Source organism: Copadichromis virginalis, linkage group LG7 (assembly GCF_057382275.1).
Source record: "Copadichromis virginalis isolate Kocher_CV1m ecotype Utaka linkage group LG7, C_Virginalis_male_GT1.1, whole genome shotgun sequence".
Taxonomy (NCBI): domain Eukaryota; kingdom Metazoa; phylum Chordata; class Actinopteri; order Cichliformes; family Cichlidae; genus Copadichromis; species Copadichromis virginalis.
Window position 1 is genome coordinate 61,281,828 of NC_140624.1, and position 20,517 is coordinate 61,302,344.

At 39.3% G+C, this 20,517-nt stretch overlaps 1 pseudogene; it reads right to left on the reverse strand.

Annotated features, from left to right (window-relative positions):
* Positions 1 to 20,517, reverse strand: part of LOC146706422 (uncharacterized) — a 55,974-nt pseudogene that overhangs the window by 21,174 nt on the left and 14,283 nt on the right.

The following is a 20,517-nucleotide window of genomic DNA, read 5'->3' on the forward strand; positions in this document are numbered from 1 at the left end:
TACAATTGCTATTATGTTTGCACTTTATGTGTAATGTTACTGACTGCAGAGATCAGTAAGATGTGTGTATTTTTTATTTATTAGTTTTATTTATTTAATATTATTTTTTAATTGAATGACTGTCTAGTAGTTCACAGATGTCGAAAAACTGAGTGTGGTAAAGCCACTGATTTTTTTTATGTATATTTCTGCAATCTGCACATTGTACTGACTTTCATTTTAATGTTTACACCAGGGTTCCTTGTCAGCACTTTATGCTCAGATGTTTGTAAGCTAAAAATAAACTATTGTGTATGTTCAAATATACTGTTGTGATTGAAGAAGTTAAATAAAAATGTCAGTCATCAATTCATGCATCACCTCATGTCATCATAACAGAGGTCTGTCTTCCAGGAAAGAAAAGTTTAAAATTAATGTAATATAGTATTGGCCATACTATATGATGTATTGCTTGTCTTTGTTTAATAATACAGAAGACAAAGACCTTAAAAAATAATCGCATATCGCATCGCAATATTGGGGCAAAAAAAAAAAAAAAAAAAAAAAAAAAAAAAAAAAAAAAAAAAAAAAAAAAAAAAAAAAATCGCAATTAGATTATTTTCCATAATCGTTCAGCCCTACTGGACGGGCTCCTCGGGCCCCCCGGCTGACGAGGCAGGACGCTGGACGGGCTCCTCGGGCCCCCCAGCAAAAACAGTCACAGAACCAGTGGCCACTGGAGCCCCTGGCACACACAGAACAGAACCAGCAGGTGTGGAGACCTCTGGCAGGAACGCAACAGAACCAGCAGGCACACGGGCCTCTGGCAGGAACGCAACAGAACCAGCAGGCGCACGGGCCTCTGGCAGGGACAGAACAGGACCAGCAGGCGCACGGGCCTCTGGCAGGGACAGAACAGGACCAGCAGGCGCACGGGCCTCTGGCAGGGACAGAACAGGACCAGCAGGCACGGGCCTCTGGCAAACACATAGCGGCCTGCAGCTGCGCAGAGCATTGACCCTGCTCAGGCAGCAACAGCCGGGTGCAGTCCTCAGCTGGCTTCTTAAACTCCAGGGGTCCAGAGTCTGATGGGGGCTGAAACCCAGCCTCTGGGGAGGCCCTGGAGTGCATCTCAGTCTCAAAACTGGCCAGCCTTTGAGGAATGTTGACATTATCATTAGGTTTGACGCTCTGCTTAGAACAAACGGATGGACGGCGGTGGTGGAATTGGAGACTGAGCTTGAGGCCGGGCGGCTAACTGAGCTTGAGGCCGGGCGGCTAACTGAGCTTGAGGCCGGGCGGCTAACTGAGCTTGAGGCCGGGCGGCTAACTGAGCTTGAGGCCGGGCGGCTAACTGAGCTTGAGGCCGGGCGGCTAACTGAGCATCCGGTTGCAGTTCAAAAGAATAAACAGTCCTGGTATTATCAGAGCTGGTGTTAATTGTCTCTGGGATATATGCCACAGTTTTAGCAGACCCTGGGTTAGCTGACATGGGTTTAACAGGTTCAGAAGAACAACAGCCCTTTGCTTTCGCTGAAGTCTTAAAAATGCCAACCTGGGAGAGATCAGTTATCACGAAGGTAGGTAAGCTTTGTGAATTAGCTCCCACTGACACACCCCGAACAACCCCAGAAGAAAAAGTCTTACAGTTCAGATTGGAGCCGTTATCCTTTTTACTCACCACAGTCAGCCGCTCTGATATCCTGGGGTCCGACTGTGGCGAGGGGCGTCGACGGCGTGAGTGCCGTTTCCCATTTGAAGGCTGGACCGACGGGCCGGGCAGGACACTCTCCGTCGGGTCAGGGAGTGAAGCATGAGTTGCAGAGTGGGTGGTAGCAGGGGGGAGAAGATGAAGCTCGTTCAGAACGAAATTCTGTGTGAGCGGGTGAAGTGAGCTGAGCAACCAGGGGAGACCAGAAACTAAGAGCTGTAGCCGAACAGCTATGCCTTGGCGGAATTCTCTCCCCTCATGCTCGAGCCATAAGTTAATTAATCTGTCCACCGAGTAAATAATGTCCTCCCGGAGCTCCTCGGGCGGGTTGACTGCTGCTGGGTCCATAGTGGCCGGTTCGTACTGTCACGGCTGCCGAGGCGAGCCGTGTGGAATAAATGAGGATCCAAGCGCAGGCAGTCGTAGAGGAGTGAAGGTGATTTATTGAACACAAAAAAATGTGGACAAACAGCAAACGGGGCTCGAACTAAACTAAACTGGGAAACAACTAAACTACAGAGCACAAACCTGAATGAAAACGAGCAGAGGAGGATGACGATGAACAGCAGGGAGAAGACACGGTGGATACACAGACTGACACCGAGTAATACAGACGAACCGGCAACAGGCAGGAGAACACACAGGGCTTAAATACACACACCAGTAATCAGGGGATGAGAGACAGGAGGGCAACACAGCTGGGAGGAATCTGGGCTGACGGGACAGGGGAAACGTAACCTGATCACACTCACATACGACACGGACCTTCACAATAAAACAGGAAACTCAGATACATGGAACCAGACAAGACATTGAACTAAACAGACAGATTCACAAACAGATGGGGAGACACCATAGACAGACAGGTACAGACGCAGACTTAGAGGCAGATCGAAAATAACACAGAACTTAAACAATCATCATCTAGAAAATGATAACAAACTAAAAGCGCTGGGTCACCGACCCAGGACCATGACAAAAGCAGCAAACTATTTCTCCAGGCTAAATGATGATCCTCTAAATTTGTGACACGCCATTTCCTCTCCAGATTACGAGTCATCTGCTTTAGGGTACGTGTTTGAGAATTATACCACGGAGTCAGGTACTTCTGATTAGAGACCTTAGTTTTCACAGGAGCTACAGTATCCAGAGTCGTACGTAGTGAGGAGGTGAAATTATTAACAAGATAATCGACCTCTGCTGGGGTAGCGTTCAGATAGCTGCTCTGCTCTATGTTGGTACAGGGCATTGAAGATGATAACAGTGGGTGGATTATATTCTTAAACTTAGTTACAGCGCTTTCAGAAAGACATCTACTATGATAGTCTACTCTTCACTGCTGTGTAATCAATTATTGTAAATGTAAATATTATCAGGAAATGATCAGACAGGAGAGGGTTTTCAGGAAACACTGTTAAATGTTCAGTTTCTATGCCATATGTTAAAACAAGATCTAGAGTGTGATTAAAGTGGTGGGTGGGTTCTTTTACATTTTGAGAGAAACCAATTGAGTCTAATAACAGATTAAATGCCATGTTGAGGCTGTCATTTTTAGCATCTACATGGATGTTAAAATCACCCACAATAATTATTATTAATAACAGTATGCAGATTAGTAACACACAGCCTATTGTTACCAATCTACGTTAGTACATTATATTAGATATTAACATCAAAACTAATAAGTAACCTAAACTATAAAATAAGCAATATGGAGTTTAAACAATCACATTTCCACACAGTTTGGGCCAGCCCATGTCCCAGCCCTGAACATGCAACTGCTCCTTCCAAAATGTTAAATTCCTACAAACACATATTTAATAAGGTCAACTCCAAAATAACTGCGCTCAACCATTTCAGCTGACCTTAGACAAGATGCTGCACCTACTCTGGTTCATAGAAATATACCTGCTAAATCCTGTGAATCAGCTGAGTACAGCCAAACAACAACCACCAACACACAGGTAACAGTCCAGAGGTACCTTGATTTATTTATTAGAATAATTTGGTGTTTCTGAGAATAGGACAGACGCACAGATCGATAAGTGCATGTGTGTCTGTTAATTTGTTGTTTCTGTCTTCTGATTTCTTACCCTGTCCTGCTTAGGAGTGTAGGGTCTGTGATGGTGAAAAAAGTCTTGAAGTCTCCATGGTTTTCCATGGTGAAGCTTTGGGTTTTCCTGGTGCCGTAGATCAGTGGACCAAAGTTGTTGTCACATGTAGGTGTGATCTTGTATCTATGGAGAGAACACAAAAAATATCCGCTGCATATTATAAACATAAGTTAGAAAGGTAGCAAGAAATACAATTTGATAAATTCAGTTCTAAATGTGATTATTTTATATTGTTTCTGTACTTCTAAAAATATTATATCAGAGATAACAGTAAGAATCAAGTCTTCACCTAATGAAAGTATACTGGGCTGAAACCTTGATAGTTGTTGCTTACAGTTTCTCCTCCTCTCCCAGTGTTGGATTCAATCACCTACAGAAAACAGGTACAATAAGCTTTGTGCTGGGAGAGGTACAGCCTGTCATCAAGGCTTTTGAGGGAAAACACTACTTTAAAGCTCAGTTCCAAACCATAAATTGGTTACCCTTTTGAGTTGAAAGCAGTCGAGTTGCACCTTGCGCCTGAGGATTAAAATAATGTCAGGAAGTGGTGTGTAGCCTTTACCATATCCCTCACTGTTGAGTTGAGGGTGAGACTGCGGGACAACACTGAAGCATTGCAGTACATGTCAGTTTAAATGTGGAGGGAGAAAACTCTAAAGCACAACAAGAGCCCTTGAGAAATAGAAAAAATTACTAAACTTCTTGGCTTCTCCCCTGAAGTGATAGATACGAATGTCCACCAATGGTGTACCATGAGATTTGGAAGTACTGGGATGCAGCTGATATCAACCTGTTTCGAGAACATCCACTTTATTGAGAATGTAAATACACTGAAACAGGACTAAAAGGTTTTTAGAAAAAGTCATTTTAGAAGTTGAAGTCAAAAGATAAAGAAATATTTTGAGATCGGGGGAGCCTTAGAGTCATCTTCACTGCTTCTGTCCTCACAGTTATTTGTTGTACCAGGTGGAAAAGTAGATGAGGTGTTGCAGGCCCTAATTCTGAAGTTAGAATAGAATAGAATAGAATAAACCTTTATTATCCCACGGATGAGAAATTTCGGTGTTACAGAGCTCTTACAGCAAGGGAAAATAAAAATATAAAAGGAAGACACAAGGTGGTCCTATATACATAAGCATCCAAGTTTGTATATACAGGTATATACAGGTAACAATGTACAGAATATGTATAGAAAAATTTTAAAAATTGCACGGTAATACGTATAAAATGTACAGGGATATGTATCAATTCTACAGAGCTATGTATGAAATGTACAGTAAGCAAACAAGCTGGTGAGTAAGATGATCAAAAGAATATTAAGCTGCATTATAGAGTCTGACAGCTGCTGGTAAGAATGACCTGCGGTAGCGCTCCTTCCTATGCTGTGATTGTAAAAATGTACTGCTGAACTGCTCAGTGCTCGTACAGTCTCATGCAGGGGGTGGGAGGTGTTGTCCATGATGGATGTTAGCTTAGACAACATCCTCTTCTCCTCTAAAATGACTTTAAACTGAATTACAGTTTTTTACAGACGCTAGGACACATTTCTCAATACTTAGGTCACTTTTGCAAAACTCCTCACACAGTGAGCACAACAGAAGTCTATGTGGGCCAAACTGAGGATCAGTTATCATTGTTTTGGCACAAAATGCATTCAATGACTACATCTCTCAAATTTCATGAATTATTTTCTCACTCAGACACAACAACTGCCAAAAATCTTTGTACGTACAGGACATTTTGCATATACTTACATACTGTTTTCAAAACTGTTAAACTTATGGCCAAAACAATAACACAATGCAAAACTTAAAAAGACAGCAAAATCCAACAGCAATATTTTATTGAAACATATTTTAAATCTAAAAATGCAGTTTAACCAGCCACAGCTTATTCTCATTGTAGATGAACATCTACACAGGTGTTACTCCTTCAATTTTTCAACTCCTTCAATTCTGGCATGCCAGAAGATTCTTTCCTAGGTGTATTGCCCTAGATGGCATAAGATGTGATGTGGATGAGAACCTGTGGCCAAATGGAGAAGACCGAGTAGAATAGCATTACTATTGTATGTGTATCAGTGGATGGTGTGTATACAAATTCTTGTATTTTGGGATTACTTAGTGCAAAAAAATAAAAATACATAAACAAATATTAACGAATTCTGCATGATGTCTGATTCATTCCAGTAACATACATTGAAATTCTAAACAGAGATGTGTCCTTGTTTTACACAAGAAAACACTGTGTCATGCTATATGTTGTTAGTGTTTTTTAGGTCATTGTTTTGTGGGTGACAAAGTGTGTTTGTTGGCTGTCAACCTTTGCTAGTGTTCTGGAAGAATGAGTTTATTTGAGACCTGAATAAAGTGTTTTGGTAGTTGTAGTGCATTTTGAATGTGAAATGAACTGCTTTGCCAAGCTGAAGGTCAGTTAGGAGAATTGTGTGAAGAGTTTTGCAAAAGTGACCTAAGTATTGTGAAATGTGTCCTAGCGGCTGTAAAAAACTGTAAATGCATTTCATTGCATTTGTTTAAAAGCAGGCTGAATGTGTTCTGACTACAGTTCATGTTGAAATTTAACCTAAGGGCTAGTTTCAGTCTGCATTTACATTTTAAATGTTATTTTTGTATAGAGATGTAAAAGAGTGACTTCACCTACAAAAAAGATGCTAAAACCACCACTTTATTGAGAATATAAACACACTAAAAGAGGACTAAAGAAGTTTTTAAAAACTTCTTTTTTTCTTTTTAAGTACATTTATAGTCGTTTCCTGCTTTTTGTTGTATCAGGTGGAAAAGTAGATGAGGTGTTGCAGGCCCTGATTCTGAAGTTTCTCCAACGACTGGACCTGGTAGCAGGTAGATAAATCTAAAATCTTTTCCTGTGGTATCCTACCTTACTGTAGAAATATTTTTAATTATTTAAGGATGGGAATCCCCTTGAAATTTACACCTTTCTCTTTAAGTACATTTATAGTCTCTTCCTAAACCAGTTAAACCAGTTAAAGACATTCTTATTAATTTGTCCATCACAACCTACTTCTTTAACTTCCAGCTTGCCAGGATTCTTCTGAGCATACTCCACAGCAGCAGAGTCAAATAGTTGTCTGGCAGTCAGGCTAGCGGTGAAGTGCCATTTAGCAGCACATCTGCAGCCACAGCATCAACACTAAGGCACACTGCTCCATACTGGCGTGCCAAGGCAGCTGATGTGCTGCTCTTATCTAAGAAAAAAGAGAAAAACGCCCTTAATACCATGCTAAATATGGCAGCTGGTTACTTTTTTTTTTTTTTTTTTACACTCTGTCTTCATTTAACTATTTAAATTAGGAGGAATCTGTGTTTTTTTAACCTGTCACTGGGGCTCCATATATAATCAGAGCAATGCTTCTGCAGCTACATGCAGCTAAACCATCAGGTGACACATCAACACCCATGTGGCAGACAATTGTCAGTTCTCAAACAACTGAATTCAAATTTCACTGTTGCTTTTACAAAAAAATAGTTTGCAAAGATAATTTATTTAGAGTTAAAAGCTTAAGATAAAGAAGAGCTTTTTAGGTTTTTGAAAACATTTTAATAGCTGTAGGTGTAATGTATAGGTGTAGACTGCATTGTAGGTGGCTAATAGTTGGACTCAGAACCACATCCAAGGTAACATTTCCATTATGGGTTAAATACCAGATTTACACATCAGCATTTAGCTCTAAAGGTCAAACATCTTACTCCAGGCTATGGTGACCTGGGTGGATGAGAACTTACATAGATGTAAAATGTTGCACTTATGCATCAAATGCAGGATCTGCATGAAATGAGAAATACTTTATTTGATTATTAATCCAGTAAAATGAACATATACAGGAAAACTGAATGCAGAAAACAAGATGAGATGCATTTTAAAAAACAACATTATGTGACTATGTAATGTAATTTACAATCCAACTCTAACTGGTAACACTGAGTTAAATGCTGGAAGTCCTGACAAACTGTAAAGGGATATTAGTAAACACTGCAATGTCATGCATTCCAATTAAAGACACTGCAGCATAACAATAAATAATTCAATTTGGAAAAGCTGTGAGGGATTAACTGATTGACCGAAGAAAACAATGCCTGTCTCCCTCCCTCTCTTTTTAACCAAGCAGTAATTTATCAATAAAAGGACACCACACACTCATTACAAATATATGTATTTGACATTACTACCTCACTTGGGGCCTTGCCTTTTAAAAAATATACGATACATTGTAATGTAAACTTGCAACACTATTTCTGAAACTGAAGACTTACCTCTTCTTCCTGGAGGTACTGTGTGTGAACTCCAGGGAGTAAAACTCAGTGGGGAAAGAACAGGGGTTTCTGGCGGTAACCTCAGGTTCAACCTCAGTGCTGGCAGGGAGGCAAGGTCTGAGCTCCAGCACCGATGGCCAGAACTCGAGATGTGGAGCCTCACCGTGAACCTGACCCGTGAGGAACACATGCTGGGTGCTCTCAGCCATGCGCACCACTACATAAGCACACTGAAAGAGATGTACATGAAGGTCAGCATCCCCGTCTTTATTTTGCTATATATCACCCACATGTTACTACTCACAGTACTCTACTTTTCCCTGATATTAAAATAACTTATTTCCACAATGCTGCATTCGATTATAATGCCGTGCACATATTTTATTGTTCACTTATACTTCCCTATTTTTCTTACCGTGTGGAATGTGGATTAAGTTTTTATTTTATCCATAAACGAGCTAAAGTCATACCTTTTTAAAAGCCTGAAACTTCTCAGCAATGCTCCAGTTGGCAAGGCACAGACTCATGGTTCAGTAGCTGTATTGTTCTCATCTGATGCGTTACAAAAGGAATCTTTCCTTTTGCACCAACACTCATAATAGCTTATGATAGCAAATTAATACAAGCCACATCTGGCTGTCAATTAAAGAGATTTTCTCAAGTATCAAATGTACAGGTCTGATAAGAAGTACATAGAAAAAATTCACGTATTCACTTGATTTTACAGTTAACAACAAGATAGCACCACGGTGACCCAGTATACTCAATTCAATTTTTCAGTTCAATTCAATGCAATTCAGTTTTATTTATAAAGCATCAAATCACAACAACAGTTGCCTAAAGGAACTTTATATTGTAAGGTAGACCTTACAATAATACATACATAGAAAAAAATCCAACAATCATACGACCCCCTTTGAGCAAGCACGTTGGGGACAGTGGGAAGGAAAACCTCCCTTTTAACAGGAAGAAACCTCTAGCAGAAGCTAGAGCATATTATACCATTGCCCCTTTTTATCGCCCTTTGTACTCTGACACATGCCACACTGCAGTGTCAAACTGAACTGTATCCCTGGAAACAGTGACATCTGGCATGGTTACCATGGCATACAGTCGTATCTGTACCATTGGGCCATCTGCAACCTGTATCGACAAAGATGAGATTAATAACACAGACCCAAAACTGTTTATAGACACTGAATGAAAAGACACAATAAATGTATTTCTAGCCGTATACAAGCTTGTCTATTCTTGTGGATACCTGGATTGGGAGGACACTCAGCTTGGCTCCTTGAGGGTCTAACTAAACTGTGAAAGTCTGTGTCTCACTACAAGGCAGATTCTTCACACTTTTAAAATTGGTTGTGAAACCTGTGATAAACCAGTAAGAGTCATAAATCATTTGATATCAGAAATCCAGTTTTGTTTGCTTTCATCAGCTCTAATAATTTTACAGCTGTTGAATGGTGGAAATGCCAACAAATTATTTAAGCTTTGTTTCATCTGTAAACTTGTCTACTATTGGTTTGTTTTTCTTTGACATTAAGACTTCTAACTGTAATATCTAAACATTTTTATTTTTATTTTTTGAAAGTCTAATGTAATACTTTCTATTTCCACACAGGACTGCCTACTTTCTGTTTTTTGTATATTTTTCTATACATTTGGCTTCATAGATTCATTTAATTATTAGTTAGTAATCTCTGGCTCTCCTCCACAGTGTGTCTTTTGTCCTATCTCCCTCCCCTCGACAGGATCATGTCAGTTGTCTGTCCCTCCCTGAGCCTGGTTCTGCCAGAGGTTTCTTCCTGTTAAAAGGGAGTTTTTCCTTCCCACTATCGCCAAGTGCTTGCTCACAGGGGGTTGTCTGATTGGGTCTTTACATTACAATATAAAGCGCCTTGAAGTGACCGTTGTTGTCATTTGACGCTATGTAAATAAAACTGGAATGAACTCAATTCCATAGGACAAATCACTTCTAATATATAAATCAGATCATGTGGAAAATATCAAAGTATTAAAAAACAGAAGGAGACAGACAGAGGACTGAAAATGTCACGGGACAAAAGTAGATATGGTGTTACCTGTGCTCTCAAGATGTTTGCAAATGACATGGAAAGACACAGATATTGATCCTTCACTGGTAATTTTTGCAGTTTGACTGATAACTTTGCTAGGAATGACAAAAACAAAGTCTAAAACATACTCTGGGAGCTGAAACCTGTGGAGAGTGAAGAATAAAACGTTGGACACAAACATGCTTACAATTACAGGATGTTGTGTGAGTGTTTGAGTTTTTTAGTTTTGAAAGAGTTTCTCTTTTTAGTTAAAGACGGCTTTCTGTTTTGTAAAGAAACTTAGTATCTTGCATATCATTTGTATTCTGCACTTATACACTGTGAACACAAGATAATGACATGTTATCAAAAATGCACAAACTGAAAATAAATAAATAGCCACACCATGTACCCACAAATTTGCAAAAACACCAAGTAATAAAATCTGCTATGCAACCAAATATCATTCAGTATTAAGGACTGTTTGAATTCCACAGCACAGTTGGACACAGTTCTCATTTCAGTCCAGTGAGTGGACCATCTGTTCCACTAAACTGCATGTGTGTGGTTGTAAGTACATACTTGAATAGCTTGTGCCACTTTCTGAAGGATCCTTGTGGTTCTCCGGCCTCCAGCAAGCTAGCAGCCACAGCAAGAGCATTTTCTTTGATGAGCAACCTATCGATCTCCATGTGAAGCAGCTCTTCATGCTAGTCACGTAGTCAAAAGACAGAAAAGTATTTAAAAGTTGGCAAAACTGGTCAGCATAAATATCTCCAAATACATTTTACTACTGTCATCGTCCTAGGTTTCTGAGTTTAGGACTTTACCTCAACGTTTTATATTGTTTATTTTTTTCTATTCTTTTTTTCTGATCTGTGAGCTTCTGGAGCTGGAGCAGTAATACCTGAAGGAAAGAAATATTACTTGTTAATATGCAGCTTATTTTGTTAATGTGCAACTTCTTCATATATATATACAAAACATTTTATGTGTAGGACACATACAAATCTGCACTAACTGCAGTATGAAGATGAAAATAAACCTTAAAGGTTTCTCAGGACACTGACTTTTGTTCTACCGTTGTAAATACCGCTTTTGTTGGTGGTTTTCATTACAAATAAACGTTTGTTAGTTCTCTGCGTGATAATATCAAAACAACATGCATACAATTACAGGATGTTTCTTTTTGTTTTTTGTGATCTGAATATTGTGATTGTGAGCTGTTCCTAAAATGAATTTATTGACTGTGAGTATGCAGGTTTCCTCCACTGCTCCTTTTCCAACACTAATTTCATTCATGAGCTCCTCTTTGACTCTGTCTGCCTCCACAGCAGTTCTGGCCTGCTGTAACACATCACTGTAACGCTCCTCCTCTGCAAGGGAAATCACAGTGTTGCACGAGCGCAGCAATAAAGAGTTGAATTTGTGTCAGTGCTTATAAGGGAGGACTATAAATCAGCTGAACAATTTGAGCTTGATGCTTTTCAGTAAAATTGAGTTAGAAAGAAAACCAAGGAAACAGATATTTCTAAGGATGATTCAGTTTACTGGCAACATCCTTATGAGGTCCAGTAACATGGCTGCAAACTGGTGTAATATGTATTTACATGTAAAATGTGTGTACTGTATGAATGACTGTGCATACGTAGGATTTGTGGCAAATTCAAGCTGAGCCTGGGAAACACTGCAACTCCAGTCAGTGAGATCTCCTGCGGTAGTAGGAAAGCCACCTGCACCTGAAGCTTCTTCCTAAAAACCTCTGGGATGCCTGGGAAGTAGAGCACCCATAGTAACTGCACCATACTGGCTTCAACATAACCCTGTCACTCACACAAAAGCAACACAGGTAAAAGAAACCATCAACATTCATGTTAAAATAACTTAAATATCCACAATAGAAGCAGTCCAAAGATAAACTCGCCTCAGCGGGAACGACCATGGGCCAATCAGGTCTAACCTCATGTTCAAAGTCTGTCATCTGCCCCACTTCCTCCTCATCAGTATCGTCCCCCTTCTCTTTTTCAGGCTGTATACTGTATTTATAGCCCACGTGGCCAGTATTCCTTAGGATCACATCAGCTTTGCTTACAAGATGAAAAAGCTAGGAGGAAAGGACAAAGATTAAACCGAGAGGGGAAACACTCGTCTGCTTTTTAAAGCGGGCTGTGCCTTTAGTTTCATCATGTCAAGCAGCTTATGGCAAACAGACAAAGTGCTCCACCTAGTGTCCTGTATATTTTGTAGAGCAAACATTCTTTTCGTTTTAGAGAAGCACCTTTTACATCTTATAGTTTGTGAAAATATCAGAAAGGTGAAAAGATAGAAGGGAAACAAACAAGCAAAAACATAAAACATTTCACAGCTGTACACATGCATGAACAATCAGGGCTGTTTCAGAACCTTCTTAATTATAAATCTGGATAAATACAAGAGAACAACACAGGAGTAAGATAGAGAGAGAGAGAGAGAGAGAGAGAGAGAGACAGCGCCAGAGAGAAGAATGCTGAACAGACAGGAAGGTCGAAGAAATGTTCTGCTGAATCGCTATTTCAACTAAATCAAAAATCAATGTGTCCTTGTTTTGAATATCAATGATAACTGGTCCGGATGGCTTGCATACACAAAGAAGGAGTGGAGGTGGTGTGGAAAACTAGGCAGTGACATTTAAAGTTTATGTGCTTCCTCTCAGCAGTATTTCTAGTGTTAAAAAAAAACAAGGTAAAATGCCAACTTAAACATTCCATCTTTAAACAATCTGTCTTAATGACAATTATCATGCTGTCGCCAGAAAGAATTAACAGGCAACAACAGAGAGAATTTGAATCGGAAAAAGGGAAAATAACCATCAGTGTGAGGAAAAACAAATAAACATAAAGCAAACTTCACCAAGGCAGCAAACAAGATTCATAATGAACAATCACAAACAAATGTGACGCCCTCTCTTTCGGGCTCATCAGTGTTCCCTTCAAAATGGCAGCATGCTTCACTCCTCTAAGTTTTTAAAAAAATCTAATTAGTTTTGTCTGAGATATCAGGCGTGACACATGGGTGAGCAAACAGATGGCAACAGAACAACAAGGACAAGGGAAGCAGGATAAAAGAACATCAAGGAGGAAAAATGAACACACGATAATGGAGAGCTACATAAACAAACTCAAATCCGTACTCGGTCCTGCGATTACCAGATCTAATGAAATGCAAATTCCATCATTATCAGTGGGATTACAATAACAGAAATATAGAAATATGGAAAATGTAGCTCATAGTTCCACTTTTTAAGGGTACAAAACTACGTTTTTCTTTTTAATATTTTGTGGAACCTTCCTCCCTCTTCAAGGCCCTCACAGAAACCACCCTCTGCTTGCTTAATGGTGGGTTCAACAGCCATTTGCATGCTCTTCAGGAGAATAAAACAAATGAACATGCAAACTATAAGACTTCAAACTTAAATCCTTACAAAGACCAAAGGTAATGAATAGAAAACTAAGGATGCTCTTAACTAAGAATAAGGAATTGCAACTCGAAACACTGGGAAACAGACCCAGGACCATAGCACTGCATCACATGTGAGATCTTCTGCCAATGATATAACACTGAAGCAGCTGTCCATAAAAAATTAGTGACAATTCCCAAAGTTTTGGCACTTCCTGTTAATTAGATTTACATCCCTATATTGATGTAAATCTGCTGAAATTGAACCTGAGATTTGCTACTTACGTAGTGTTATTTTATTTTAAATTGAATTTGCTCAAGCTCAGAGTCTCAGCTGTCCAAATCAAACTGTTATAAAGTAATCAGATGTTAAATTCAGCTGTCAGGTCAGCCCTGTATCTGTACCTGCTGACCAAAGCCCAAATAGGTGGGTTCAAGGCTGTAGATGATTATTGATGCTTCTCCTCTGAGAATGATCTCATATAAAGGCCCCTCCTCTACATGGCACTGTGCAACCACCTGAAAACCAGTACAACAGATTCAGTTATTCAGGGTTTGTTTTTTAATTCAGTCTCAACAGTGTTTAAAACCCAGTTTTCCTCGACTTTAGACAAACAACTTGCTTCCAGGTTATTAATCTTTGCAGTCAATATATATGAAATGCCCTTATTTTTCTGGGTCACTATAGGCAATACAGCTAATATTTTTACACTGACAAGTATCTTAGGTGATTTGATTAATAAATATACTCTGTAGATGAATAAGTAATGAAAATAGTTTTAGACGGAGCCCTTATTGAATTATACATTTACATCTATTCTCCAGTTACTAAAGGGAATATAAATAACTATAGATCATGAAGATTACGCTGAGTTATATAAGACTATTCTATTGTATCAGTACTTAAAAACCAAGGAATATCCACACTGATTTAGCAAGCCAGTATTATATACGGCACAGAGGGAATGACTTGCCCTTTAGCTGCTGGCTTTCTCTGTTCCCTGACAAACTAGAAATCTCAGGGACACCCTGATTTGTTTACGTGTGCATTTGCCTACCTCTTCCACACCCACAGGATAATGTGTGCTGCTATGTCCATCTGCACCAGGCCTGGAGATTACAGGAGATGGCAAGGCAGGTGTTACAGAGGAGCGCGTCTGACTTTCTGAATCGTTTTGCTTCTCATTCTTTTTTCCTTTCTTTCCATAAGAGCAAAGAGTAAAACAAGAAATCCCTAAAGTTAAATATATTTTTCTTGCAAATAGAGAAAAACTCCACGTTATAGCGTTATAAATGGCACATTTCTCAAGAGAGAAAAATAAGAAAAAATGAATGATAGACAAAACAAATCTTTTTCAAGAAGAATTCATATTTTTATTTGCAGCGCCATATTTTTATCCTACTGCTCAACTACTTTAGATTTTCATGATTAAGAGTAAAAAACAAATCCTTTTTAACTTATATGGACTCGGTGTGGAAGTGGAGATAAAAGCAGTGATGCTGCACTAAAGCCCAGTATGGCTACAAGGACCATATTTATGATATTCCCTCTCTTTGGCATCTTACAGATCAAAGAGTTAAAAAAACCCCCACTGTTGATCATTTGAAGCAGCACATTTACTCAGAATTAGGCTAACTAGCAAGGACTTGTACATATGCTTGTACAGAAGTAAATTATATAAGCACTGTCTATCAGGTGCATCATTAACACATAATGTAATACCCAAGTGAGGAAGAAAATCTTCAGCACCCACACCCCAAAGAACTCATTTTGTCTCTCTGTTCTACTCTCTCCTTCCCTATGGGATCAAATTGGGTGCATCCATCAAGTTAATTAAACAGAGTGTTCTATAATTAAGAGGAATTTTAATAGGCAAGCAGCAGGAAACAGGTCAGGATAGATTGCAGTGAAGTGCTGAATAAACATGGATGAGAATGAAAGAGATTTAGTGAGTGAAGCCATCTCAAAGCCATACTGGAGACGTTCTATATTAAATCACTGACCATGGCTACATTATAGCCAAAGGCTATCTATGTGTGTGTGGGAAAGCTTCACTACATGCATATACACGCAAGACACCCTTCAAGTCTGCATGCACAATTGCTAGAGTGCCAAAGAACGCAAAAGTACTTGTGAGCCAGCTTATAAACTCATTATAATGAGTGAATGATAGAGATGCAATCAGCAGGGGGCACTGTTGTATGATCACTGTCATGGACATTGTTTTGTGTGACAAGACTGCCTAGGAAATCACAAATTAATACATCCATCATTGTATGATGTAAGACAGAAGAAACACTGTAGATCTTACAAAACATTTTTGGTGGATAAGACTTCTTAAAATCATTTGGGAGCCTGGGGGCAAACAAACAAACAACAACAAAAAACCTGCTTTTTAAAAATGTGGGCATTCTAAGAAAGAGGTTAAAACTCACTGGTGCGGACAGGGGAACAGATGGTGAGACAGCAGATAATGACTCTGCAAGAGTTCAGCTCAAAACAGAAATAGGACACTCTGACATTCTCGTATCTGTCTTTTGCTCTTCAATCTATTCTTTCCTTTACGCACACAGTGGGCGTGACTGTGTTTTCTGGGTTCAGACTACTAAACCAACATCTCTTTTTCAGCAGCCTGTCAGGAGACTAAAAAGAATGATGGGAAATAAGTATCATAATGAGTTATACTTGTGGACTTGGCTTTAGAGATTTACCACTGATAGACATTACATCTTAAATTGTACAATGACAACTGACAGCTGAGATGATTCCACTGAAACACCCTCTTTAATTTGATCTTACAGATTTTAAGTTACCAGAATTGGTGCTCAGTCCTCAATACTGGGATTGAGATGAATGGGACTTCATCTCAAATCATGACTTGCAATATGTCCTTTCTCTCTCCACTTTATTGATCAATAAAATGCACATATAAAATAATAAACAGATATTTAAAATCTTCAATAACTGCAAAGTTCTTACTTAGGCGTTGCACATTTATACATTCAGCAATCACGGAGCAACGCTGTGAAACCACCTTGCAAATTTTAGGACCAGTATTGTCTCTCTTTCAGCTCAGCTTTGTTTTGCTGTTGTTGTTTGTTGATGTGACAATTTAGCTGCTAAATGCTCCACTACTGTAAGCAGCTATTGTCTAACAGTGTCTATCTGCGGTTTAGTACTGAGCAGGTGTGAGATTTGTTTGTTGAGAACAGCTGCGTCTGGCAGTTGAAAAGGACTGAAAGCAGTGAAAAAAGAACCGCAGCACTAATGTCGCGAGGGGACGACTAAAATGTGAGCTAAATTAACTACAAATATTAGTAAAGCATTTTCTCATCACCGTGAAGGTTCATCACAATAAATGACCATTTTTCATAATGTTTTTAAAAATTCACTATGGTTACATCATATAGGTACAAGCAGAATTTGGTGAAAACACATCTTTAACTCTACATAAGACTTTTTTTTTTAAGTTGCTTGCGTTGTTGTCAAGATTAAGGTCCATCATTTGAGCAAGATGACTAAAGCTGATACAATATCTTGTACCTTTTTCTCTTACAATACATTATTAATACGCAGGCAAAAACAAGCAACAGGTTCTCTAAAATATTTCAGCTTCTAATTTGACTTCCAGTGTTTCTTGTGAAGTACTAATTGTATCAGAAAGATGGTATTGTTTTCCAGGGCAACATATAGTATCAACATAGCATCACATACGATTTTTCCACCCTGCTCTTGTCAGGGACCCTGGGTCGGAGCGACCCTGAGCAGTTATGAATTATATTGTTATATGTATAGGTGATACTGTGCTGCTGTTCTGTGTCCACATTTTTGTATAGGCAGGTATTTGTGGGTGTGTGTTTGGCTGTAGGATGGATGTCAAGCACCTGCAGGCCTGGTGGGTGTGGCCCTTCTAGGGGACTGGCCACACCCGAAGCTCCTGCCACACACCTGCTGCTGATCAGGGCTCATCGGGGGAGCTACTTAGGAGAGTCTTGGAGCTCCCCAGGAGAAGTGTGGAGCGCCAGACAGCAGCCAGCACGAGGAGTGCTGAGACACGGACTTTTCACGGAAAGACACGACACGGGAGTCAGGGGAGAGCAAGGGGATTTATTGTTGTTTTTTCCATTCACTGTAAATAAACGCACTGTTTACACACAGAGCTCTGCACCTGGGTCCTCCTTCCCTACATCCCCATGGCTTGCCCTGCCAAACCATAACAACTCTTCACTGTAAAATATGTGTTGTAGAAGACTTCTGTGTTTTCCATGATGCCTTCTGGTAGAATCGTAGAGCATCCTATTTGGGATCATATACTTATATGCTTCTTTTCTCTCCAGTTTGTGTATACAGTCATGTGAAAAATAAAGTTTTCACAGGAATCTATTTAGTCTTGTGAAAAACTAATTACATCCCATAATTGAGAGGCTTGAAGAACCACCTTTAGCACCAATAACTTTAAGTAATTGTCTTCTGTATGACTTTACCAGTCTCTTAATTCATGGCAGAGGAAACTACTGGGAAGACTGCCAACTGTCCTAAATGTTTTAACTCGTGAATAATCTTTCTCTTTGTAGAAAAACAGACTTGTTTGAAATTGACTATATAATCGTTCCCAGATTGATGGGCAGCAGCAGCAATGGTTTCCTGTTTGACACTGTGTTAAAACACTCCAGACCAGCAAACTCAAAACATTCACTGTTATAGTTGTTTTCACATTTGCTAATGATCAATCAAATGCATTCAATTAGCAGCACCTGACTGCTACTTACCCTTTTAATCCCTATGTAAGAAGTAAGGAAGGGCTTAGTTTTTCATAGAACTGTACAGAGTCCTGTAAAAAAGAAAGTTTTTCTCAGGACTGAAATCACCAGCATAGTCACATTAAGTTCAGTCAAATATAACTGCACATGAAACAGTACAAACATACTGGACATAAGATATGTTATCACCTTGCACAATTACTAATAAGCTGCTATAGCGTCACTGTATGCAAAACTGCAAGGAATCTCAAGGGCATTAAAGCAGTTTTATCACTAAAATCAATAAGAAATCTCAAGGCATTAAACTACCTTAATACTTCATATTCTCCAGACTCTTTGCAATGGCAAAGCTTAATCTAATCTAAATTAGTAATGTTGATGGTGGGAAAAATACTCTCACATTTGTCTCTTTTGTGATGTATATTAAGATTCAGTCTTTATTTGATAATTAAGAAAACTATGAGCACTCAAAAAGAAAATAAAGGTCTACAAAGCAATGTGTTTTTCCAGTGACAACACAAAGGGTTAGGGTTAGGGGAAAATGCATTAAAGGCTGTTTCTGACCCTTGTTGTCCACAAACAGACAATTAAAACTTGATCAAGGATCTTTATCCTGCCAGTCCTGCTATAAATTTTGGTTTTAACAAAACATGCTCCGAAATAAATGTTACTGCATTAGTTGTGACTGATCAGATAGTCGTTTAGTTGTGCAGTGATCTAATCCATTAGGCAGCTATAGAAAGTAGCTGCAGTACAATGTAAAAGGTGAACTAAGCCTTCTACTTTACTTCTTGCTGGAAAAGAGTTCCCATAGACAGAAAACCTACAGTGTCTGTCTATAGTGTGCTGCCTCCATCTGTGGAGTGGATCAGTGGAATAGATGGATAGAAAACAGTTAGCTCTATTGAAATTCCACTCTCCAAGGGCTGTGGTTTAATTACTGATAGGGATGTAATTAGCTGAACATGGCAAGATAGAGCAAGTTTTGTGTGGGAGAAAGAGACTTTAAAGAGAGTCTGTGCGAGCACAGTGAGGTCCCCATTTAATTAGCGAGACAGCCTGTGAGACGGATTGGTAAGAGAGGCTGCAATCTAAGAAGGAAAGGGTGAGGAAAGAGAGAAGAGAAGGGTGATACGGATTAGGTGGGAAAGAAAAGCACTGACACAAGAGCATGAAGAGGGGAAAGAGGAAAAGGAAAATTAAAAAATAAGCAATGTAAAGCCTTAAGATGAGGACAAGGACAGAAACAAAACGAAGACGATGATTGAAGGTGATAAATCTTTTAGCCCTATTGCATTAGCTGGTTCAAGGCCATGGATAGGCTGGCTACTTTAGTATTCACAGTTCATTTAAGGGGAGGTAAGCCAAAACCAAGGCTTGAATAAAGTACACAATCAGCAAATGTGTCTTGCCCAGATAATTTATAATGGATTTGGCTTGCAATTCAGGGGGTTAAATGTTAAATGCAGCTACTGGACTGACTCACCCCAATGGGGAGTTTAAAAATATGTTTGAAACCCATTTGGTTCTTGCTCCTGAATCTTGTCTATTCAGTAATCCAATTCTATTTTTGTTCTATAATCCAGTAGCTTTTACAGAGCACAGATGCTTTAGCATCCTGTGGTCCTGCAGCAAAATAACAGAAAAGCCACCCTCATTCTGTGCCAACTCATAAAGAAAAACCTAGGATGTAAATTGATAATTCCTAATTTGTGATGAAAGGCTATAATACTTTTTTCTTAACTTTTTTTGGTTATTTTCTTTTTTTTTTTATCCACTCATCCATTCATCCACTTTCTTCCACTTTCCAATTTTAGGATCGTGGGGGGGTTGGAGTCTATCCCAGCTACCACAGGACAATAGGCAGTGTACACATTGGACAGACTGCCAATCTGTTTGAGGGCTTAACAGAAAGAGACTGTCAGTCATTCGCATTCACATTCACACCTAGGGCTGATTTCAAATCACCATTAACCTAATCTGCCAACAGCATGTGTTGACTGTGGGAGGAACCCACATAGACACGGGGGAGAACATGAAAACTCAGCCAAAAGGCCCCACCCGGATGGTGGATTTGACCCAGAACCAGAAGTTTCTTCCTGTTACAACTGAGTTTTTTCTCCCCACTGTTACCAAGTGTTTGCTTATGCTGATTATTGGCATTTTAT